The sequence below is a fragment of the Tachypleus tridentatus genome, chromosome 4, assembly GCF_004210375.1.
Source record: "Tachypleus tridentatus isolate NWPU-2018 chromosome 4, ASM421037v1, whole genome shotgun sequence".
Lineage (NCBI taxonomy): Eukaryota > Metazoa > Arthropoda > Merostomata > Xiphosura > Limulidae > Tachypleus > Tachypleus tridentatus.
The window spans coordinates 65,401,726-65,428,034 of record NC_134828.1 but is presented as its reverse complement, the minus strand read 5'-3'; the positions used below and the strand labels follow the sequence as shown (position 1 = coordinate 65,428,034).

Genomic DNA, 26,309 nt, shown 5'->3' with positions numbered 1-26,309 from the left:
TGAGGCTTCAGTCCAGTAAGCCCATGCCTTAATCCAGGGTTGAATACGTCTAAAGTGGTTATAATTTTATTGTTCAAATAACTGGTTAGGTCACATTAGGAAAGACATAAAACTGTTGGAAAGGGTTCAAAGAAGAGCTACTAGAATGGTACCTTGGATGGAGGGGTTGTCATATTAAGAGTGACTGAAATCTTTTTTTTTTTTTTTCAAGAGAAGACAATGAGTTGTGGGAGATCTGATTATGGTGTTTAGGATTGTAAAGGGAGCTGATAGTGTTGATGTATATCTTGTTTTCAAATTTAACAGTGAGTATAGTAGAACTAGGGGACAAAAGCATAAATTGTGGCAGGGTAAGAGTCATCTTAAGCTAATACAACTTTATATTTCTAATAGGGTAATTGATCTTTGATATGGGTTGCCTTCAGATGTTATAGAGGCAATAAATTAAAGTGAGTTTAAGAAAAACTTTATATATATATATAAAAAGGACTGGACTTCAGATGTTTTATTTTTCTAAGTTAATTTAGTTTAGGGTGTGGAACAGCTGAGATGAACCAACAAGTTCCATGTTGTCCCTATATGTTATAGTATTTGAGTGTGCCACCTTACAGGTGCATAAATTAGTTACATGTTCCTAAAACAGGTCATATATAAGGCTTAATTTGCACACCTTCACCTATGACTTTAAAATATGGAAGACAATTTAATGTCACTGTTCATACAAGTCAAATGTTAAAGCTCTCTTATACACATACACACCTGATGCATTTGTTTGGGACCCAGGTGCAAATGACCTTCAGATGAAAACTCTTTTTGTTAACCTTAAGATAACCATTGATGGTTGAAACATTGTTCTGTACTTTAGTTCAGATAAAGTTTTAATACCCATACCAGCCATACTGAGAATACAAAGCTACTGGAGGATTATTTGTACTAGCTGTCCCTAATTTTAAAAAGGTAAACTGGACAGAAAGCAGCTAATCAACACCATCTATTACCAACTCTTGGACTTCTCTTTTATCAATGAAAAGTTGGAGTGAATGTCACATTATAATGTCCTCATGACTGAGAGAACAAACGCATCTGGTGATAGGATTTGAACTCACAAACTGCAGATTGTGAGTTGAGTACCTAACCACTAGGTCATGCCATGATCTTTCCTAAATCAAAGCAATTATGTTCACTTTAAATATTCTTCAATCAAACTAATGAAAATTAAGGTTTTGTATCAAAGTATTTTTAAACTTATTTAAGAGAATTCTATCACAACCCAATTACTGAACATCACACATATTCTATAGAAAAAACTGTTCAGTAGAGTATTTCCATTCATTTTAATATTAAGTGGAATATTCCAATGTAAAAATATACCAGGCAAGGAGACTTCAGAATATAAATCATGAAACTACTTCCAATTCTGCTTTACATATTTGTGAAACAATTTAAGCTGAAGAACAGAATTTAATCAGATGAGTTCATACTAAGTTTACATAATAACTCAAATATATTATCTACGACAACTCAAGTATAAAAGCAAGTGAGTTATTAACTAGAATAATGCCTTCTGTGTTTTCAGAGTTTATTCATTTTACATAGTATCATTATCAGTAGAAGTTCGTGTATGTACCTTTAGATGGCTATATATTTAATCAAGCAAGTGGTCTTTCAGAGAATTTATCAAAGTTGAATGTGTGATTGTCATTTACTGTTTCACATGATTAAGTAGCAATAGGCTATTTAGAAGTATGAAGTACAAAAAAAAGTAACTTTCTAGTTAGGTCAAACAGCTATGCCCTTTATTCCTACATGTGTGTATATAAACAAAAATATTTTTTATCATAATTTCAAAAAAATTAAAACACTTATAAATATTACATGACAATCTACTAAAGAAAAATCACTTATCACAACTAATCACAAGAACTTCTGAGTGAAAGTAAAGAATACTGTAATCTAACAACCACATACACTAATATTCCTGCCTTATCTACTACTAGTTAAGCCTTCTGCCCAGTACTAGGGCTATTAATGTCATCCATTGTGTCACAGTTAAACAGTTTAAAGAAGTTACCAAACTATAATTATTATAAAATGTTTTTAAATCACTACACACTAGAATCACAGTGTAACTAAGTCAAAAAGGGCTTGGGGCAAACATTTTTGTTGACTTCCATTACAATGTTTTCTTTGTTTCCACTTTAATTACAATATTTCAAATTCCAAATACCAGCTATACCACCTGATGCTACAGCTTTGATCATGTTCAAGTTTAAAATATTTTTATTAACATTACTTTATTTGTTTAACACTAAATTGTATATTAGTCGTATTATTTCTTTATTTTACTCAGGTAAGTTCTACTCAGCCTTCAGAACAAACAAACCATTAAGCTAGTATTTTTGATCCCAGAACATATCAAATGATCAAAGTGTGGACAGAAAATTATTCAATTATAGATTAATTTATATACCAGATTTTTAAACCATGGTAAAGGATAAGATTGTTAATCAAAGAAACTAATTAGTTTCATAAATTCCTAAAATAAATATTTAAAAAAAAATGCAAAATATATGACAATAGATTAACATATCATAATGATTATTCTATCACAAAATTATTCATTGTATTAGTTTATGTATATTTCACATTTAATAGCTCTCAGGCTCACAAGTTTTCTTTTTCAGATTCCTTTTTGACACAAAAGTCATAAAACAATTTGAAGTACATCTAGTGTTATCTGCCCAAGGGAAGGTTCTTGACTCAACAACTCTTCCTCTATGTTCATTGTACATTTTCTGTGGTAAATTAAAATGAATGTTAACATTTGAATTCATGATAGAATACCTTTCTAAGAATGACATTTCCTTCTTAAAATAGTTTTTGTTCTTGATTTCTTACTGCAAAGGCTTAACTGCACTCTGTCCTCTGCAAGGAACAGAACCTGGAATTTTTGTATTAAGTCTTGAACTTACCATCAATCCACCAGAAGAATGTTTTCTAAATATTAAAGTTTGAATTCAAAACATATTTTAATTACTAATAGTTATAAAAAATACTACTTTGTTTAAAGAAGCTTTTTCAACAGAATGGAAGTCCTGAACGGAAGGTGAAAACTAAAAATACAAAAATCTTATTTAGTATGTACCAGATACTGAATGATTAATTCGTGATGACGAGAAACCTACTTGAGTAAAAATCTTCAACCTGAAGATGACCTAAGAAAAAAAACGTTATTTTATACTTTATTTTAATTAAAGTGCTAAAATCCATACCAGTTGTCTTGAGAATACTTAGATACTGATTAAATAATTACTGGAGATAAGGCTTTGAAAATATAGCCCACATAAACTAAAAGTTCTGATTCACGGGATATCTAATTTAATATAAAGTACAGTGTTATTATCATGGGCATATAATATTCAAGGTACAATAACACAACGTGACATCTACGTGTTTAATACAAAACTTCAAATTGACGATCAAGTACCTGCTATGAAAGTTAAAAAACTAATATGAAACCTAATAATGAAATTTGAACACATCAGCTAATTAACTTGTAAGTACGAGATAAAACCTTCATTTTTATTTTTCACCTTGCAGTTTACGACTTCTGTAGAACAGTGTTACGCCTTGTAATATGTAACCGACACCTACAGTAAAATATGTAGTGTTAATGCGCTAAGAAACTGTTGAAAAAGTATATACATACGTTTGTGTTTTACAAATGTACATAATTTTTTTCTATGCTTAATCGTTTCGGAGTACTATATATAAGCTAATAAAATAAAAATATAGATACATTTCAGAAGGTTACGTCGTTTATGAAGGCATATCTTTCTAGTTGAATTTTGCACATAGCAATTTCTCCCCAAGCAACAACGAAACTTACCTTTTGTAGAAGTTATAAATAATCATTTTCATTCCGTGAAACAACGGGATTGATATACATTAGCAAACGTTGGAATTTTAATATATTTTTAATTCTTCGTTTTTTTTATTTTCCAAACTATTTTAAACACTTAGCAACATCTATTAAACATTTTCCATATACTTACAGATTTCGTTCTATAAAGTTAACGTGACTTAATGTATAGCCACAAACACATATATAAATAAATAAAAAACAAATGCAAAATTCAAAATATAAAACTTGTACGTTTCAAAATGTTATATTTTTATGTACGAATTTAGCAATAATAAATACATTTAAACATTAATAACTGAAAGCGAAACAGACTAAAAAGTTAAAGGAACAAAATTTTGTATAGGAAAACGTAAAGTTTCAGCGCGATAAATATTAATTAAAGACACAATTTGTAGTTGATTCAACTTATTTTTATCTGACAATTAAACATTTACCTCTACCAATAGATGTCACCACCTTATAAAACCAAATGTTGTAATAAAATATTTTATTTTGTTTGTTTGTTTAAGCGCAATGTTACACAATTAGGCCATCTGTTCAGCATGTGAAATCAAGCACACAAGCCGAAAACTTACTGCTGAACACTGGGAAGCCCATAATAATATAATTCATAAATGTTAAAAAAAATAGTTGTTTTAAAGTTATATTTTAAATTCACTTTCTTTCATTAAAAAGAAGATAAATATGTTGGTCAGAAACTTAAACACTTAGAATTACTGATGAAACAGTTTTCATCGGTTAAACGAAATTTGTTCGTTTTTGAGCTTCGCGTAAAGCTACATAATTGTTACTCGAGCATAGACAGCTATTCCTAATTTTGAACTAATATTCTAGAGATAAAGAAATTAATAAAAAAACACACACCGTCAACTCTTATCTGATCGAACTCTGAAGTATGATCATCACCCTTACAGGGCACTCGGTTCCCGATAACGGTTTGCAAACCATGAATTCTCAGATACCTGATGTGCCAAGTAGGTGCTTTAAGGCTCAGGCAGATTTTACTGCTAATAATGTATCATTAAATTTTCTTATATTATTAAAACGTTAAAAATAAGATTCCATTCCAGACTGCAATAATAAACCATGTCAGTTATAGGAATTATTGTCATTGTTGAAGCTGATCGATGCGATTGTAGACATGGACAGTAGTAGTCTTTCATGCAGATCTGAAACCTGCAGGAAGTCGATGGGCAAGCACATACATGGTTTAAGCTTGTAATCATCGTGCTTTCAACAGCCACCTTCTGATTTCCGGTAAACGAAAAGCTACACAAGTTAAAACATCGTCACAGAAAGATACATAATGTTGATCATGTAGTAAAAAGAGAAAGGTATGTACAGTTCATAGAACTGAAAGCATTACGAGTAGTTTAAATAATTAACACAGGAATATTTGGGTTTATTATATTTTTTATTTCACAACCTGCAGTGCAGTTTTGTATGCATATGATGTTTTTATAATCTAGAGCTCTGGTATTTCACGATATTTTTTGTGGCATTTAGAAGCGTTTAAGATATAAGGAGTAACTGATGTTCCAAAACAGTAATCTCTGTGCAAGTTCAGTAATCAGTTGCCTAGCAGTATCCAGTCATACAATGTTTTTACTCCTCCTGTTTAACATATATTTTTAATTTCCGTACATAAGGTACGAGTTTTTTTCACAGAACGTTGGTCAATAAAGTAACTTAGCTCCTTTCACCATAGTTACCAATTTTTATGGGTCATTCCCCTATGGTATTACATGTCTTCTCGGAGAAGATATTTCTGTAAATCAGAACGTACTACGTGAAAGCAAGCAGTGATTTATTTTTCCTATTGGCAAATCAGGTGATACCTTAAAAATACAACCACCCTTATTTTCTAACAGTGACATGGGTAGCACATGCATTCTGAGAAGCATGGGATTATTACCTATTGCTTTCTCTCAGCCAGGAATAGTTTTTCCCAGATCTTTCAGCCAACACATGTTGTTGAGAGCTCTAAAGCCAGCAGAAAAGGCGTCGTCCCGTTTTACATATTCTTTCTGTCTTCGACTGTTTGCGTGCATAAATAGAGGCTATTGACATACGTTACATACTATATCTGGTCTTTCTTTCACAAGTCAGTCAAAGTCAGCGAATACAGTTTAACTCTGTATAACATTTTTGATGAACCTCTTGTTATTCAGGGAAATCCGTGCACCTGAAAATACCACAATCCTGCTTATAATTTCCAATTCACATTCGAGTCAAGAAGTGTACAATATAAGCATATTTATATACTTGAAGTAGTGGGATGCGAACGCTGTACCTGTAAATTCCATAGTCCAGCAGTCAAACCACTAAACAATACTCAGACCAGTTTTATTTGAACACATTAAACAGCAACAAAGCCACCTTTATCTACAACATTTACTCTATCTTTCTGTAGAATTAAAGTGAAGGCTGACATAAAAAAGTTAACATTGATTTACCTGTACTGCAGCGTACTTCAGACAGGAACAATGTTTATGATATTCGAATAAAAGTTTTCCTCATACCCATTAACAACACGTTGAAAAACAACAAATTATTAGCAGAAAAAGCAGTTACACTATTTTTTTGTTCCTGTTATATTGTCCGCAGTTCCGTTTTACCAGATTTACACAAATATGTTTATTTTCCACATAGTTAGGTTGTAAGATTCTGCTCAGTACAAAAATTAATAAATATTGTTGGCCAGCGTTTCTCAAACTGGGGTCCGTAAGTCATACCCAAAATTTGATAAAAATATTTACACAAATGTAAGATTTATAGAATAAAAAAACATTAAGGCATTTAATTTTGGAATACACTTTTTATGCACACGGATTTTTCTTGTTGTTCAAAACAACAACAACAAAAAAAAAACATCAACAGGTTTGGGGATCAGATATTAAAATGGGTCCTCAGGTTACTAAAATTTGAGAACTGCTGTAGTAAACGTTAATCATTTCTAACAACATTTGTATAAGTCTTGAATACTGATTAAAGTCACGTGCTTTACCTATGTACATATTGAGGCCGCAAATACTTTATTCAGATTTCCTTTTTGGCGAAAGAAATTACGTTTTCAAACCGAAATTTCAAAGTAGAGATATTGAAGTTATTCGAGCCTTGAAAATCAACGGCTCAATGAATTAATGAATTGCGACAACGTTTTTATAGATTCAAATCACCAAATTTCTGCGATACACGCGGACCCTCTTAAGTAACTAGTTAGATGAACTACAATACTGAAAACTTTATCATTATTATTTTATTTATTTTTTACGTGCGACTTACTATACGATATTAGTGGCCTTCTAACAATCTTTTGACACCTGAAAGTAAGGGTGTAAAGAAATTTAGGTTTAAACGTTCGAAGGTTCGAAACATATTACCGAATAAAAGTTGAAAACTTTTACAATACTAATTTGCATAATTATAATTGCAGATGACGCCCTGTAACTACAAGTTTATATTTCATTAAAACCCTTTTATTTTACAAGTAATTCATACAATTTAATAATATAAATGAATAAAACATTCAAACGCAATGATAAATAATTTATATAGAAAAGTGATCATGTTTTTTGTGTTTCAAACACAAATGCACGCTGTTTATATGAACGTTTTACAAGCTTCTTTCGATAAGTTTACGTTGCAGGATCATTCTGTTACAACCAATTAAAACAATTACAGCTGACAAAAGCAAAGCAAACCTTCATTTAACGTTCACTGTTCCAATTTGGTCAACCTTCGTGTTCCTTTTAACGTAAAACTATTTGAATAATTAAGCATAATAATAAATAAACAACAAAACAGAACGGAGAAACACTAATTCTTATTGTCAGCCAAATGTTTTATAATTGTTGATTAATTAAACACGTCGCACAGTTAGAAGGTGCAGAGTTTACTGCAGCTCATTTTACAATATCAGAATTATTAGGGTTAACGTGTATTTTACGTTTCGTACTATTACACTGTAACTCTTAGTCTCGTACGTTTGACATTCAGTATATTTTATTGAAGCAGTGCATCCGCTAAACGTCTCACCACTCCGTAGTCCACCTTAATACCCGAAATGAGCTATTACGTGTAACATTTTGTATACAAGGTAACTGTTATACAAGTATTAGGTACTATACAAACCACGAGATCGAATGTTCAACGAGTGTGTGGCTATTATTTAAACACTGGAAAAACACTGGAGAGGGATATACAGAAAACACAAAACAAAAAATCTTTCCACTGGTTGAATGCTGCCTGATAAACTTTCGAACTGCTAGCGAAAATCTTCTAATGTTTAACACTATCTTAGAGTTGCTAATGAACAAACCTTCGGGCACAGCTATACTTAAAGCGATAACCAACTTTTAATGTGTATTTCTTGCTCATGTAAATATACATAATCTGAATATAAGTTGAATTTAAAAACGTTTAATGTAAATAAACAAACTCGTATAAGACAAAGTGAAGCTAACAAGATTGAACGGGAAATAATTTTTGTGATCACATGATAAAGTACATGCAGTCTATTATAAAGATTTCACAATAAATTATTACATCTACCTAAACCAGCTTGGGAAATTTAAAACTAACATACACACATAAAACTTGAGAACGGTACAATCTTCTGTAACAAGTGAGTACTTTTTAAAAATCATTATATGTTGTACTTACTGATATTTAGCTGTGGCTAACGTTAGCAGGCATGGCCGAGTGATGTCATATCTTACATTACACAATTTCACAAGTCGGATTATCACACGCAATTATGACGTATTTTGTATATTTTAAGCATATTAACAACAATAGGGTTAGGATATTACTGAAGTCTGTTATAAAATTCCTTAACATGAACACCGAGTGTATCCGGTCACAGCTAAGTGACAGTTTGGTAACTTTTTTTAAAGTCCTAACAAAGACAGAATCCAAACTAGCATCGTATAGATCATCATTGAATAATATATGTATAGAACATATACTATATGTTCTATACATATATTATTCAATGATGTTGGTTTTATTACAATTTCAATATTTAAAAATCCCATAATTCCACATATATATATATGTGTGTGTGTGTGTAAAGATAAAACATTTCAACAATTTAAAACATTCTACTGGGTAACAAAATAGTACAGAGTCTCCATGCACGTGAATAAACCAATATTGCCATTTTTACCATTGTTTCATGCTTGGGTCTCCATGTGTCGTACATTGTAATATTTTTGGTAAACCATCTTTCCACTTAATTCATTGCATAAGCCAGATATTTAAAGGTATCTTCAATTACAAATTGTAAGGTTATAAATTTGGTTGAAAAATTAAGAGAAAAACTAAACCCTTGTATTTTTTGTGCTGAAACGTTAAGTACGTATACAATTTTTAAACCAAAAAAAAAAAAAACAAACACAAAAACAATTGATTCTTTATATACTATATTAATAATAGAATACTTCAGTAATCCTCAAGCTCACTGTAAAATAGATATTCCCAACGGCCATCTACGTGGGTGGCTTGTTTTGACCGAAAATTAGTTTTAATAGCATGGTCCTATCTTTGGAAAAAACTATTTTTCATCATGAAAAAGGGTGTGCACTATTTTCATACAAGAGAATTTCAGAGCATCACTTTATAACAAGAATGTGTATTTAACGATAACTGGCCAATTGAAGTATATGTACAGACTGTTTATATTAATTCATGTTCAACTTAAAAAGATGCTACCGTTTTTGGTTCTTGTCTCCTTCAAGCTTCCTTTATTGATGAATAAGACATGTTCTCTACAAACCATGCAATAACGAATTCCTTCCTCCTTGTTCAACGTCATATCGAATAAGCAACGAGGAATTTCCGGAAGAAAGTCTGGAATCTGGATACCTAAAGCTGAAAATAGAAGAAATAAATACTATAATAGGTAAACACATCAATAACTTGTGGTACATCTGATGAGAACCAATTTCGGAGATAACACGCTTGTATTCTGACACTGTTAATAATAAAACCTGTGCGTGTATAGTAACAACATATTTAGGTCATAACATGAGCTGTAATATGAAACCATTATTAATCTTTATGGTATAATTTCATGCGTGGAGTATAACAGCGTCGATATGGTGACGTACTAACACATACTTATGAGGATGGCACCACACCACTTATATGAAAACGTATTTAGAACAACTTGAGAAGTGCCAGAACTTTAAGTGTACTCTATAAAAGAAAAATAATGTCAGATTATTGTAACAATATGCTTCCAAAATTACTCTGTATAGTGAATGTTAATGCCATTTCCGCATATAACGTGAGGATTTTTTGAGGATTTGGCAGATAGAATGTGATGTTCTGACAAGCTTGGAAGAGAAAAGACAGGCATCAGGTGATTTCATGTTACACAAAACTTTTATTTGTTAACTCTTTGAAAGCTGATAGTTTCAGACGCCATTTACCCCTCCCCTCAAAGATTCACCATTCATGACCCGTTTTCCCAAACCTTGCTCCCTATTATGGAACTGTGGGGGAGTTAAGATTAACAGACAAATCAATGAGACGATAGCCCCCTCTGTAGCTTTGCTTGCAAATTTGAAAAAAACTATCAGGCTGTTGCATATGGAATATTGGATTTTCATGTGCAAATTTGAAACTCAATTTTTAATAGCTGAAAGAGAAGCATTATTGTAAATTTGTCAGAATAATATAGAATATTATCTGGTTCATTCCAAGCTCACTTAATTTTTCTTATTTCAGAATCTAACTAATATTTATATTAATTTTTATCATCACGGATAAAATTCATATTTGTATAATTTTCTTATACGAATTCAAGCTTGGTAATAATGCGGCGACAGCAGCTCGTGATATCAACCATGCATTTGTGACGGCACAGCTAATGAGCGAACAGCACAGCGTTGATTTAGGAGACATCGGTGAGGTGAAACAAGCCTTGAAAATAAGCCTCGGGGTCAGATAATCATTAATGAGGAAGAAATGATGGCTACGAAGATGCACCATTTCCCCACAGATTATCTTTTTTTAAAAAAACAAACGAGAATATGTTTGCAATTCATAGATCGATTAAAAGTGCCTTCGAAAATTTCACTGCATCAAAAGACGTTCAATTCCTTACAGATGGCATTTATAAACTTACAACTCATTGGCAAAAGTTTGAGTCTAAAGAAGCTTATTTTGACCAAATAAATTAAACAACATGTGTGTTCGTTTTTCTAGTGTTAAGCACAAAGCTACACAATGGATTATCTGTGCTCTTCCCACCATGGGTATCGAAACCCGACTTCTAGCGGTGTGAGTCCGCAGACATACTGCTGTGTTAATGGGGAGTGACAAAAAGATATACTTGTTTCATATTTTCCTTTTATAAATACGACATTTCACATGCAGCAGTCTGAAATATACAAAAAGTAAAAGAATGCATTTCCTCAGCACAACAATTACCTTACCTTTCAATATATTACTGAAAGAAAAGTTGAATCTTTTAAACTTGTTCATGACTCACAATTTAAGAACAACTGAACGAAGATACTTAGTATTAAACTAGTGATTTATCCTTCGTTTATACATGCCAATCCGATAGATCTAAACGATATAGATCCAATTTAACCCCCCCCCCCTCTTACAAAGAAGAAAGGGCACATAAACAATGTTGGAATACTTAAAACTTGCGCTAAACTATAGTATCTTTCATACATTTACTTCTAAGAGTCATTTCCTTGTTGATGTGATTCGTTTTAAGCAGCGGTAGTCACATATACTTCGCACTTTTTAGATAATTTTGTACAGTAATACAAGTTTCCATAATCTTCATATTACACACTAGTATGTACGTATTCCTATAAGGTTGCGCCACATATATACTCATACACTTACATATATATCTGTCCATGCGTTATGTTTCTATCATAAATAAACTAAACTGTTCTGTGTTATAACTGGCTTTCAGTTCTAGATACGAAAGTTATACAAAATTCAGACTGGCTCGACCACAGTAATACTAACGGACAGTAAACTGACCTACTATGCCATAACTGTCACGTATTACAATTTCAAAACTGGGTTAAACTGTAATATGGGTTTCGAAATTAAATACATGTCGATATGTGTCTAATTTATATCTGCCAACAAGACTGATACACAGTTTTTTTAATACAAATATATTTTAATATACAAACAACAACACAATCTACAATAACTGTTATTATAAATAACGATTTATATACAAAAGTTTTACAAATTTACAAAGAATATTGAGCCAACCATCTGGTCTGGGATTGGATATCTTATGGAGGGTTCACGATGAGTGAATTAATTTTGAGTTGGTTGTTTGTTTGTTTGTTTTAAATTTCGCACAAAGGTACTCGAGGGCTATCGGTGCTAGCCGTCCCTAATTTAGCACTGTAAGACCAGAGGGAAGGCAGTTAGTCATCACCACCTACTGTCAACTCCTGGGCTACTCTTTTACCAACGAATAGGGGGGTTGACCGTAACATTATAAAGCCCCCACGGTTGAAAGGGCGAGCATGTTTGGTGCGACCGGGGTTCGAACCCGCGACCCTCAAACTACCAGTAGAACGCCTTAACCCACTTGGCCATGCCAGGTCCTTTTGAGTTGATATAGGTTTGGTTTTGGTTTCCAAATTTCGCGAAAAATTATACGAGGGCTATCTGCTCTAGCTGTCCCTAATTTAGCAGTGTAAGACTAGAGGGAAGGCAGCTAGTCATCACCGCCCACCGCCAACTCTTGGGCTACTCGTTTACCAACGAATAGTGGGATTGACCGTCACATTATAACACTCCCATGGCTGAAAGGGTGAGCATGTTTGGTGCAACGGAGATTCGAACCCGCGACCCTCGGATTACAAGTCGAACGCCTTAAACCACCTGATATAGTAAAATCCATTTGACAAGGAGCTAGCTCTGTGTTCTTCTTTGCTCACCGCCACACGTCGAGTTTCTTCACGATGAAGCCATGTAATGTTTTTGTAAAACTATTAATTTCCGATGTGAACATGCTGAAGTTAAACAGTTTGTAGTATTCGAAATTTATAAACGTTTTTGTTTGAATATCTGAAACTCTCGATCAGTAAGTGTTAGTCACAGTTATAGCTTCAAAGGTTTGTAGTATATCAACTACAGTAATACATATATATATATATATATACACAATTATATATAGCAGAATAAATGTGATAACTCTTAACATTCTTGGCACTGAACTGAACCACTCGTTGAACACTCGGTAACTCATTACTTGATTACTTCAATAGATTTCGTATTTATATTGTTCTCTTGTTTTTACATACTGCCTGTAATTACTAGACTCTACAGAGGCCTTACTTGTAAGAACTTTCTTGATGTGTTGCACCACCATCATGATTAACCCCCTCTCGCACACAAATATTTAAATTAAGATATTAAAAATACAGCTTACAACAGTAGATGATGTCCATATTTTATGAAGCGTAATTGCACCCCCACCCAGTATATTTTTCTCACGTAGGTATTCGTCATTTAACTTATTAGTTTTAACTTTTCTGGAGTGACCACTGATTTGTAGGAAATGGAATAAACATTAAATTAGGCTTATGAATAGCGAGCGGCTTATTTTACTGGGTTACAGGAGAACGTAAACTTGTCTCACAAAACTAGATTATGCACAGGTTCTGGCATGGCCTGGTGATTATTGATCCCGACTCACAAGCTGCGAATACAAATCTCTGCCATCGAAAATTCTCGCCCTTTCAGCCATGAGGAGCGTTACAATGTGACGGTAAATCCTGATGGTAAAAGAGTAGCCCAAGAGTTGACGGTGGGTGGTGTTGACTAGCTGCCTTCCCTTTTCTAATCTAATACTACTAAAGTAGGGGCGATTAATGCACATAGCCCTCCAAGAGCTCTGCGTCAAATTCAAACCAATTATTATAAATATATTATCTAATTTTCAAGTTTCAACGATTACTTGTTCTTTATTAGTTGACATCTTTTCACGACTTTGTAATTCACTATTTCAGACATACATATGTGCGTATGTATACTTGTAGCAGATGTTATAAAATACTGCACTTATCTCATTGGAGATGTTTTAAATATCCAAAATAACATGTTAGATTTGATTCAAAATGAGTAGATTAAACGTGAACAACATAAATACAATACATATATGACTTTTAACCACATGATACATCATTGTCGAACGTTATGTAATGCATTCAACTAAGAAAAAAACAACAACAACACTAGTTAAGTGGAAGCGGAAAGAAAGGGAGATAAAGAGAATTGATCTTTGTTTACTATCCGATAAATCAGCCAGCATTTGGAGAAGTCACATTCAAGTTAGGTGGCGCCTAACATTTCAACCCCAGTGTACAACACACCCCTCGCAACAACCAATGGGCCCATCCGATTCACCTATCAGCTACTGCTACGCGCTCCTCGCCAGTCGCCAGTGGCCCAAAACATAGCAACCAGGCAGTCAGCTTTCACAAAGCTTGATCTGTAAGCTTTGTCCAGTTGAGTGTGCATGTATCTCAGAAAAACAAACAGGGGCACGGCCTGCACGCGCGTGCAACGATGCACGAAGATAATTTCCTAAAATTGCATACAGTAGTAAAAAATCATTACGAATATCTGCTCTACGTTCAAAAGTTTATTAAATTATGTCGATCGTGTTGTATATTGCTGTAGAATATTTAACACGTTAAAATCAACCACGTGCACGAGTAAGTGAATTTCCAAGTGAAATAAAGGTCACAAACATATAGTCTCTTTCATCACTTCTTTTACTTTATTACAACGAACGTTATTAAGAATTGTACACTCAGTCTCATGCCACGTGTAATTAAAAGCATCCTGATATATTCCACTCAAGCATACGAAGCCAGAGCTGACAATCTCTTTACTGTACACACATAGTTGAAACTTTGTAAGGTTCTTTTTCATCGTGTATTACTTATATTCCACATTATCGGTAATACTCTCCAACCCGGTGACACGTGTAAGAAGTGTATATAAGAACTTGAGATTCAACAGATCGTTTTAATGAAAATTTTGAAGCCATTCCCTTGGTCCTTCTTGCGATGTTCAATGCTTACTAAACCTAGATAATGAAATATATATTTTTGCGCATTATGCACATGTAGATTGTGTCTAAATACACCTTAATATATATGTGCTGTGTACGTGGGTGTTGGGTATAGTTCGAAAGCCTGTATACAACAATAACCATTACGATAACCCTCAGATGATGCGACGTGATATTACACACATGGTAAAAAGGTGTTGAAATGATAGGATGATATATAACTGCAGCATTAGAACATAGTGGCAAATATCTCCAGCCGGCATCGAAAATTTACACCCAGTTTTCATTTAAAATGTCATTGTTCATGAAGAAATCAAGGCCTAATCTTTCTAGGGTTACAAGTTTACCAGATTTAATGAAACAATTTAATAGATAATGAACTATATAAAAATTTTTTAACTTTTTTGAAGTAAACCAAGTTTATAAAATACTAGCTGGAGTATCCGTCTGTTGAATGGGTAAAATAAAAACTTTTTTCACAAAGGATAGGAAAATTATACTTTATTTTATCTTAACATAATAAACATTAAAAATAATAAACATGCAACACAAATACATAAAGGTACCAATACTGAAAAGAAACATACTTTTTTAAATAATTCTAACAGTAATGGTTACATAGTTCATTCTTACGCTGAGGGATGTACAACAGTGGTAGTTTTTTTCCGAAATTATATTTAAAAATGATCTTCCCCATGTCTTCCTGTATCACTGAGTAAAGTTTGTTGCTGAATGATTAAGAAATGTGGAAACGTACAAGGAACAGATATACGCTAACATATTAATGTTTATTTATATAGATGAGTGATTCTATCCAAGGCACAACATTAGGGTTATGCATTTAAATACAGTGTTTTCAAAAAACGAAAAATGTTTGAAAGGTTTGATTAAATCTTTGATTGGATATCCCTGACTACTTTTAATCAATTAATCTGTTACCAGTTTAGTGTTTGCATGGTTTGTCTCGAAAAATTACTTAACAAATACAGAGTGACCTGTGGTCGAAAAGCACTCAAAAGAAGGTCCTCGACGGTAAGATAGTTTTATATTATAGTTGTTGTTGTGTTTAAAGAAACAATATTATGTTATATTAAATTTTATAATAATGTTTTACTTGAAATTTTCATTATGTTACAGAGTTATTTTTATCTAGGTTGCTTTCATGCTCTATAGGATCACTTTCTACATGTAGATCTATCTCAGTATGGGAGTCATCTTTGGTTCACTGAAGGAAGGCCTATGAAGAAAACGCAATGCAAAGAAAGAATCCCTAGTATCTTCAACTGTGTAACGTGTTATATTGTGCACTACAGTTTTATTGTGCTCTTTTGTGAGACTGGGAAAATGAAAAGATTACCAGTGAAAATGTAACGATCAGTGAAGGACTTCTGGCGAGCCTTCTGTCAAGTGGATTCCATTACTGTTCCTCCACCCACATAAACCATGTAAATTTGTTATCTAGGGGAGTAATTCATTTTGAATAACAGCAGTTTTTGGCTTTAGACATACGTATAGAATCCTGAAGTAAACATACCTCTTCATATGGGATTCCATATGCAATACTACACACATAAAAGAGATGGTTGTTGTAAAATTCCGAACAAGTTATGATAATTTGACATAAGTATATTGAATAAACTTATCTGAGTATTGCCAACCAAGCTGGATGCACATGAAATAAATAAAACTGACGCACATAGTTAACAAATGTAGCTACTCGGAATTTTATTTTGTCTAAAAACACACAAATACACAAAGACCCAGCTTTGTACCTCACAGTTTCAGCTGAACGTGTATACTAATGGACTCATTTCTTTTCCTTTTTTTTTTTTAAATTAGCACACACGCCCCTCCTTCCCCTGTTCCTCTTACCTCCCACGGAATTTAAGTACAATATTCTATACGTAATGCAGTGCTCATGGCGGGCTTCTGTAACACTTACTAATTCTAAATTAATCATGTGTCGTAATAATCCAGATTATCCTACAGTCTTATCAAATAACTTATGTAAGTGTACGTGTTTTTCATAGCAATGCTACATCGAGCTACCCGCTGTATCCACCGAGGGGAATCAAACCTCCCAAGTCAAATTAACACAATGCACCATTTTTTCTACAAGTATATACGTTTGGCATCTCTTGTATGTATATTTACTTATATCAGCTATATTCGCCACCAATACAATGTTTCGATTTGTCTCCTTTATCAGTGTTGTTAGGCGGTTTTCAAGGTTACTCTTGGCGATACTCCATTTATTATTATCAGTTCCCGGTTGGCGTTCTTTTACACATGTAATTGCTGCATCATGTCAAAGTGTCAAGAAACTTTTGTTATTAGATTATAGGCTCGAATATTCAATAAAACGCTTTCTAATCACACAGATCACTGACAAGTAACGACTATAATGGGACAGGTAAGGCCTGGAAACTACAGTAATAAAAAAAAAGATAGCATCAGAAAAATGGTTCAGCCTCCAGGCCTTTTATTATTTGTTCAATAAGTCGCTGCAGTGGAAAAAAACCACATGTACTCAAGGGCGCGCTCACTGTATGATGGATGCGCTTATATAAATAAACATCAGAAAATGGTGTTACCACAACCTACATGCCACAAAAATATTTGTTAGTTAATCAAAATTTTATAGACTATTTTATCAATGGAACAAATTCATCGATTCATATGCATATACAAGTCCAATATATTGATACATTTTAGTTGTTTCCTACCGAAACATTTATGTACGTTTCCTGCAAAGGTAGATTCATCTCACGTGCTTTAGGGAACAAATACAATTATTTCATTTTACTCAAAAACGAAAACAAGAAATAGTTCCCGGAATATTTCCGCACCTGGGCTCTAACCAACAGGTGCGTGTTTGTACACGACTGTGAAACTGACACTGTCGTGTGATCAAACATGAGTTGATTACGTATGATATATAGAAACAAGTGTACCTGTATTTTAAATAACAGTATGAACCGCGCAAGTTCAAGAAGGGCTAGGGTTAGAAATAATAAAATTAAAGCAAACATATTTTAATTATAAACAACAATGTTTTCATTCGAAACTGCTCTCAAGTGACTCAACGGTAAGCTTGAAGGCTTATAACGCTAAAAATCGGGTTTTGATACCCGAAGTGGCAAAACATAGATGTTTAATTTCGGACTATTTGCTTCATAACAGACAAAGAAAATTATGCTTTACGCGATTAAAACCAAAAATCATTTAACACCTTCCTTGTGTGTGTGTGTGTGTGTGTGTGTGTATTAATAAAATGGAAAAAAAGAAAAGGCGCTTAAACATGACAGTTTTTAAAATAGTGCCATCAAGAAGTGGGAATACAGAGGACTTTTTAAAATAAAATTGTACACGACAGAAACATTAATATACAGGTTGAAGCAATAACATAATCGTGAATTTAACATCACGTACATATTTAGACCCTTTTTATATTTTCTAACATATGCTCAAAGCCTTAAACGTTTACACAAAATAAGCACAGGACGAAATTAGAGGAATAAACATTTCAGAAAGAATTCAATCGTTTCTACGTGCCCGTCGTCTCCTGGTAAACCAATTAAATAAGTTAAACAAGGGCCTTTAGTAATAACAAGAATACTTTTTATATCACATCTCAACACCGAGAATTAATTTTTAAAAACTGCTTATTATTCTTTTTCTTACAGCAAAATTTGTTTTACAGATACCAAAAAACATCATATGTATAACTTCCTCCTCTTTTACCACCAATGTTCTCGTAACGCTACTGTATTTATACAAATACCCTTCATTAACTCATGGCCTCTTTCGTTTTGTTTTTGAATTTCGGACAAAGCTACTCGAGGGCTATCTGTGCTAGCCGTCCCTAATTTAGCAGTGTAAGAATAGAGGGAAGGCAGCTAGTCATCACCACCCACCGCCAACTCTTGGTCTACTCTTTTATCAACGAATAGTGGGATTGACCGTCACATAATAACGCCCTTACGGCTGAAAGGGCGAGCGTGTTTGGCGCGACGGGGATGCGAACCCGCGACCCTCAGATTACGAGTAGAACGCCTTAATGCGCGTGGCCATGCCGGGCCTTAGTTTTGCTTGAATTCATAAAGTATCGAGTTGCTTGTATTAGTCAAGGCCATATTACTCGTAAAATAAAATACCTGGAACAACAAGGCAGAAAAGTAGATAGATGCAATCAATATATAAATTCATAAAATACAACTGCTGTGTTTATTGTTCTTAACAATAAAAAAAACGTAAATATGTGTCTATATATATTCTTGTATATAACTTAAATTGTCTGCAGTTAAGCACAAAGCTTCACAATGGACTATCTGTGCTCTGCCCATTAAGGGTATCGAAACTCAGTTTCCAGCGTTCTTAGTCTGCAGACATACCACTGTTCTACTGGGTGGGGGGGGGGGCTCGTTTAGTTGGAGAAAGGATTTAAAATGTCTTCTTTGTACAGGTATAACAAACGAGGTCGTGTTTCAGGCCACGCCACTGTTTCACCTGCATGCAAACCCCATTTCTCGTAAGCACGAGTCAAAGAGTAAAGAAAGTGTTTAGCATAATATGCCCTCAATATTCAACATATGAAACTAGACACGTTTCTTAGAGTTGCAATTGTAAACAATGCACGTTGTAGTCAAGTTGCCTTGTGTCTGACAACTCCCATAATCTTTTATGTTGCTTATTTCAACGAATATTGTACCTTCAGGTTCATTGTTACTTTAAAACAGTTTTTATTTCACTTAGTAAATTGACTTAACATTCTTCTTGCATCTGGATATATAAATTGTCTAAAATATTACACACAGTCAGATCCGATAAGATCAATTTATTAGATAACAGTATTGACTTTCACAAGCAATGCTGAATATATATGATATAATTAATTAATATACTTTGGATTTTATTCCAATTGTGGGGGCACAATAGTTCTAATATTTACAATAAGTGCAAACACACCAAAAGAAAAGAAAAATCCTGTTCTCACGGTTTCAAGGTGTGTTACCAACTATTAGACACGGGTGTGATAATAATAAAATTCACTAAATATGCGCTCTAAAAACATAAATTCAGTAAAAAAAATAGGTCTCCCAATTTACTATCTGCGCTTATACGAAGGTAACTCTAAATCTAATGAATTGTTTGTTTTTTAATTTTCGTCTAACACTCGAACAAAGTGTTAACATAAACAGAACGATAAACACGTCTTGTAACATTATGACTGATATATATGATACGTATGAGTGGAGTTATTCTTTAAACAATTATTTTGTCAGTGTTGACGAAAACTGTGGTCATCATAGACATGTTGTAAAAATGAGATAAATAGTTGTAAGATCCTGAAATCATTTCTTCAACACTTTCCTCAGAACCTCCAGAACGTGTGTTACGGTTTATTTGTGATGTTAAATGGTACATGAACTTTACATGATATACCAAAGAAGAAAAACAAAAACAGACTAGTACTTGTAGAAAAACATCTTAAGACATTAAACTCTAACTTTTCAAATCATCTTTGAAAGCTACTAAAACATACTCAAATAAGGCTTGGTGCAAATAAAAGCTTTATTTCCATTAAATCAATTATGCTCAACTCGTGACTATTGCATAGTCTAGTAGAGCATTCTCAAAATAGATGTGCACATGAGACGTTTGTTGCACGAAAATAACGGATGTTTGAAGTTATACTTTCGTTATATAACTGGCATAAAACATTCCTGAACTCGAATCTGAACAAGCGTAGAGAAGTTAAAGGATTAAAATTTACATTAATTTTACCAAATAAATACACATTATCTGAGAAATCTGTTTCATGATAATCAAATGTGGAAACAAAAGGAATCAAAATTAACTTTTGACCTTGTGGTTTGTATACCTATACATAGCCACAAGTACAAGCAATGATCTTAATAATAAAAATCATAACGAAGCACTAAACAAAATAAAAAACAGCTTAGAAGTTATGTACTTCTTTAACCTTTGTCCTCAATTTCGACATATATTTGAATCAGCAAAAGAGGGTCATCACATACTGTGAGGCTATGACCTCTAACGAAACATCACTGTTAATTATAGTCATCGTTGAAGAACACACATTAATCTAACAGAAAGTTACAATGCACATGGGGCATGTCACACGCATGTTGAATCTTGTAATGACAGTTATTTTTTTTTATCGTTACATCATCAGATGCAGTTACAAATTAGTTTAAGTATTACTGACTGACAAAAATAAATACAAATGAAAAACATGGTGGAACAGACAAACAAATAAAAAACAAAAACAAATCATAATAAAGTGAAGAGAAAGGTCGATAACAAGAAAATGTAATAAAATCAACTGCAATTTCCCTGCACGAGGTTATTTTGGCACCCTTCGTAACACCGAGGCTTTGTGTGTAGACTCTGATGTCAGCCCGTTGGATCAATACGCAAACACCCTTGGAGGGGGAACAAAACTCGCTGATCGGTACACAAACCTACCACAGACAGCTAGTACATGAACGGATACTGTGACCACGTGGTCTCGATGGAGCGCATTTCTATATGCGTTTCCCATACACTCCCAAACGTATTTACAAGTGTGTTTATAATCTATACTCTATAGAATAGGAACATAATACAGGATCAAATGAGCAAAGAAAAAGAAACACCTACGAATAAACATTTAAAGTTTTTCTTATACGCATTCAAACGAAACGTAACACTCATTAATAAAGCCTTCTATTTCTAATCATGTAGTTTGTTTTAAATATAATGTTGTGTGAACACTTGAAAAGAAAATTGTCTCGAAAATAGGCATTTGGTTTGTCTTGTTAATCATAATATTACAAGTACAGCTCTGGTGCCGAATCACGTCACGTCTAATTTACGGCATTCACTCGGTTTTCATAATTAATTAAACAAAATGTAATATTTTTGGAAATGTGAAAAAAGCTGTTTCAAATGTTAGTTTTAAGAAGTTGTTGGCCTTTTGGAATAAATCAATAAGCAAATGAACAGTTACAGTTTAATTTAAGAGATAATTTGATGAAGTTTAAATATCTTGAGTTCTCTGTAGAATTTCATTAAAGCAAATTACTTTTCCACCAAGATGGTTTTTCAATGTGATGATAAGAAAGCACGATTGGTCACAGTCGACACAAATGAATTTACCAAAACTATCTTCACCCACCACCACACCTGCAACAAGCAATATGTGTAATAACCCGGGTCTTTTATATAGCTGGAGTAGCCATACGTTTTGTTTGTTTTTTGAATTTCGCGTAAAGCTACTCAAGGGCTATCTGCGCTTTACCGTCCCTAATTTAGCAGTGTAAAACTAGAGGGAGGGCAGCTAGTTATCACCACCCACCGCCAACTCTTGGGTTACTCTTTCACCAACGAATACTGGGATTGATCGTAACATTATAATGCCCCCACGGCTGAAAAGGCGAGCATGTTTGGTGCGACGGGGATTCGAACCCGCGACCCTCAGATTACGAGTCGAGCGCCTTCACCACGTGGCCATGCCAAGCCGTACCTATACTTTGGACGGGTGAAATAAAAATTGTTTGTAACAAAGGATAGGAAACTGCGCTTCCGTTTATTTTTTCTTAACATACTAAACTTTAAAAGTGCAATAAAACTATATAAAGGTACCAATACTGAAAACAGAAATGTAGATTTCAAGAATTCTATCAATATAAAATTAGAGAGGGTCCAATCTCCCTCAAGACCTTCTTCATGTCATCCTTTATCTCTGTACCAAGTTTGGTGCTGATTATTCAAGAAATGTAGAAATGTATAAGGAACAAATACTGAAATATTCTTATATTTGTTTATATAGATATATAAAATCAACTCAGACACTGTAAAAAACAACGTTTCTAATACAGCTATTTTTTGTTTGTTTTTAAACATAATGCATATTTGTGATGGGATAAAATCTTTAACAAATTATCTTCTACTTAAATGAAAGCTAAGAACCCATAAATGAAAACAAAGAACATGTTAACCATGAAGCTTTTTGTTCAATGCTAGGGCCAATTAGCCCAGCTGGAATACGACAGACAGAATCAAATGTTTATTCAAATAAATTGTAATTAAACTTATACCTAGAATACAAGTGTGGTTACAACAACCTTTATTCTAACACCAGAGGGCTAATACAGGCCAGAATGGATAAATTTCTTTAAGTATCAAAAAAAAGTACGATGCTTCTTACTGGTAAATGCTATTGGGTAGCATTGCCTAGATTTTACAATAATATTTCTTGACCGCTATAAAAAACAAAAAACGTACCCCGGTAGCACATGAAATCACAGGTAGTGCGCGTGGTCGCTATTTTCTCGTTTTCGCACTTTCAACTGTATTGATTATTTCTGTTGTAAACATTTGCAGGTGCAGTAAGTTTATTTCTACCATACAGGCCCAATTATAAAAAAATGTTTTTTGGGTTTTTCACGAAACAAAAGTGGACAATTAAACGACAATTGATATATGACTTTGAGACGTATTTATCCGAAACAGCTATCTTTAGGTGTCTGGTTTCGTCTGTTATCCGTGGTTAGCTAAAGTTTAAAATTAAAGATACAGTTCAGTTGTTGTCAGATAATTTAGAGAAATAATTCATTTATAGCGAAAAGATGTAAAAAGAATTAATAAACCAGTGGTCCGAATTATGAGTTGCTGTGGTCAGCGGGAAAGTCTGCTCGCTCGTATAGATTCCACGTGTCTGTAAAGTTGTGATTTATGTTGTAATGAACAAAACGAAAGACTGCCAAGGTATTGTGATGTTGGCTTACTTAAACTTCCATGGCATGCATTTGTTCAACAATGCAATTTATCGACTCTTAAACAGCTTTTATAATGAGGGTCCTAAAAAGCAATGAACAAAATCGAAACCTTTGTATACTGTTGGAACTACGCAGCAACCCCACACGTGAAGCAAAGCAATACATAAACACCCTCGGATACCCCATGTTCCCGCGCCTTTGGTATAATTTCGAAACGTAAAAAATCGCATATTATGCCTAAATTAATACGCAACGATTCTCACATAGTTATGTTTGCCTACTTAATATGAAATGGGACAGCGACTGTTCCTTGCATTGCTGACAGGTTAATAAAGAAAAAAGAAATTTATTACATAATTATCTTTATTTCACGTAGCACACATGTTGTTCTGTCCCAGTGACTTTTTGGTCGAGGACCGTGTGGTTTCATTAAAACATGCATACCGCACAAGTCGCGAGAAATAACTTTTTTACGACAAGGGAGGGAAGTAGCCATCACATATACACACACCTCACATTTATTACACAAGCATGAAATGACTACAATTTCGATATATAAAAAGTCCTAGCAATCACCTGACTTGTCGTGTTGGCTATTTTAAATACACAAGTATATAAATTGTTCTACAAATGTATCTATTAGTCCTAAGAAAACCGTTATCAATCAGTGTAGAGAAGCAACTGACAGACTTCCATTTAGAAGTTGAAACTTTGTCTCCTCACGTCAGCTCTTACATTCTGGAACAAAAGCTGGCGTTATTTTCCAATCAGCCAGTTTATGTATTATATATGATGTCCTGTGTACAATGACATGTAACTGCGTTGACTTTAAATAAAAAACAACTTAGAAACAAGTCAATAGAAATGTATAGAATACGTTTAAAAAAGTTTAATTTGATTTTTGATATTTGCTCCCAACTGTGTAATTGCCGTTAGAAACTTGATGATAGTTGTGCTGTCAGGTTTTAACATGTTGGTACATTTTCGTACATACGGGTGACAGAAAAGATAGATAATATATGACAATGTGGCACCTAATTCACGTGTTCACTTATTACTCACATCAGCTGATCCTATACTGACTGATATGGAGTAAACACGAAATCAAAGACCAGGGCAGAAGATAAACCGAAAAACACAATAAGGTTGAACTATCAAACAACTCAAAATGTGTTGCAATACCTGCGAGGTCAATGCCACTCTAATAGTCACATATGTTGCACGTGAATATAACATTTAACATGTTGGCTATCATGTGACCCACGGTGGGCCACAACCGACTTGCAGTTATGGATCGCATGACACACCACACCGGAGGGTCACAAACAATTATGTTTCAAAATCAAATTTCTCTTGTGGCATGCATCTGGGACACCGAGTGCTCCTCAACGCCTTTAATTTCATTTACAATTAATTTACTATGGGAAAGCCAACGTATGAACTATATAAAAATGAAACTGCATTCTTATGAAACAATGTGAAATTTGGAAAGCACATGGAAGTAAAAAAAAATTCCAAGTGTTCACGTAGTTTTCTGAGGGTGGGGTTATTACTTCTGTAAATGTGACTGGCTAGTTATTACAAAGTCGATTTAATTCTTATCAATTTAGACTAAGGAAGTTAGTACAATGGACAAGTAACATTAAAATAAAAATATACTTTTTATTTTTTACTCAATTTTCAAATATAGTGTGCTGCATTGCCAAAATTTAATTTACAAGACAAATTAGAAACTGGGAATTTAAAAACCTACAAACAGAGATCACAAAAAGCGAGCAAACAAGACAGGTGATACTATAAACATTATATTAAACTGCAAATCCCTATTTTGTCTCCACCAATTGTAAATACAAATAACAGCATGGAATCAAAATAAGGATTTGTGTGCGTTTTCTTATAGCAAAGCTACATTAGGCTACCTGCTGAGTCCACTGATGGGAATCGAATCCCTGATTTTAGAATTGTAAATCTATATACTTACAATTGTACCAGCAGGGGACTTAGGGATTTGTAGTTGGAGTAAATATTGTTTACAGTATCTCCATCCTTGTTTGCTTGCTTTTTATTATCCATAATTTGCAGGTACTTAAATTACCAATTTTTTATTTATCTTGTTTTCTAGACATTTTTATGCTCAACTATGGGCAAAGAATTATTTGATATGGTAGCCAACTTTATAATGATGATAAACATAGCTACTAGCTAGCTGATAAGGTTTATGCTGATTTGCTGTAGCTACTGACTATTTAATCACATTAGTTCAAAATGCAAAAAGCTAAGTTGTAGCTGGAGATTATCATGGAAATTTTTTTTAAAATATAGTAAACATTTATAATACCTGTGTAGCTAAATTCTCTCCATATACATATGATGCATAGCAATGGGCAAATACATGCCTAGTGGAAGCTGTGTCTCAGTCTAGGCATGTATAGCATTTTGAGAGTAGAAAAGTATTTTAAAACAAAACAAACATCTATAACATCATTTTAAGTAAACCTTTATGTCTTTTAAAATA

General features: G+C 33.5%; 1 long non-coding RNA gene across 15 annotated transcripts in view; it reads right to left on the bottom strand.

Annotated features, from left to right (window-relative positions):
• The window catches only part of LOC143249323 (uncharacterized), a 97,481-nt gene that overhangs the window by 21,852 nt on the left and 49,320 nt on the right, over positions 1 to 26,309 (bottom strand). For 5 of the 15 annotated variants that reach the window (XR_013027727.1, XR_013027723.1, XR_013027722.1 and 2 more), the window contains exon 2: positions 9,641 to 9,799. This is a non-coding gene — a long non-coding RNA (uncharacterized LOC143249323). The other 10 variants (XR_013027725.1, XR_013027724.1, XR_013027731.1 and 7 more) reach the window with 9 other exon arrangements.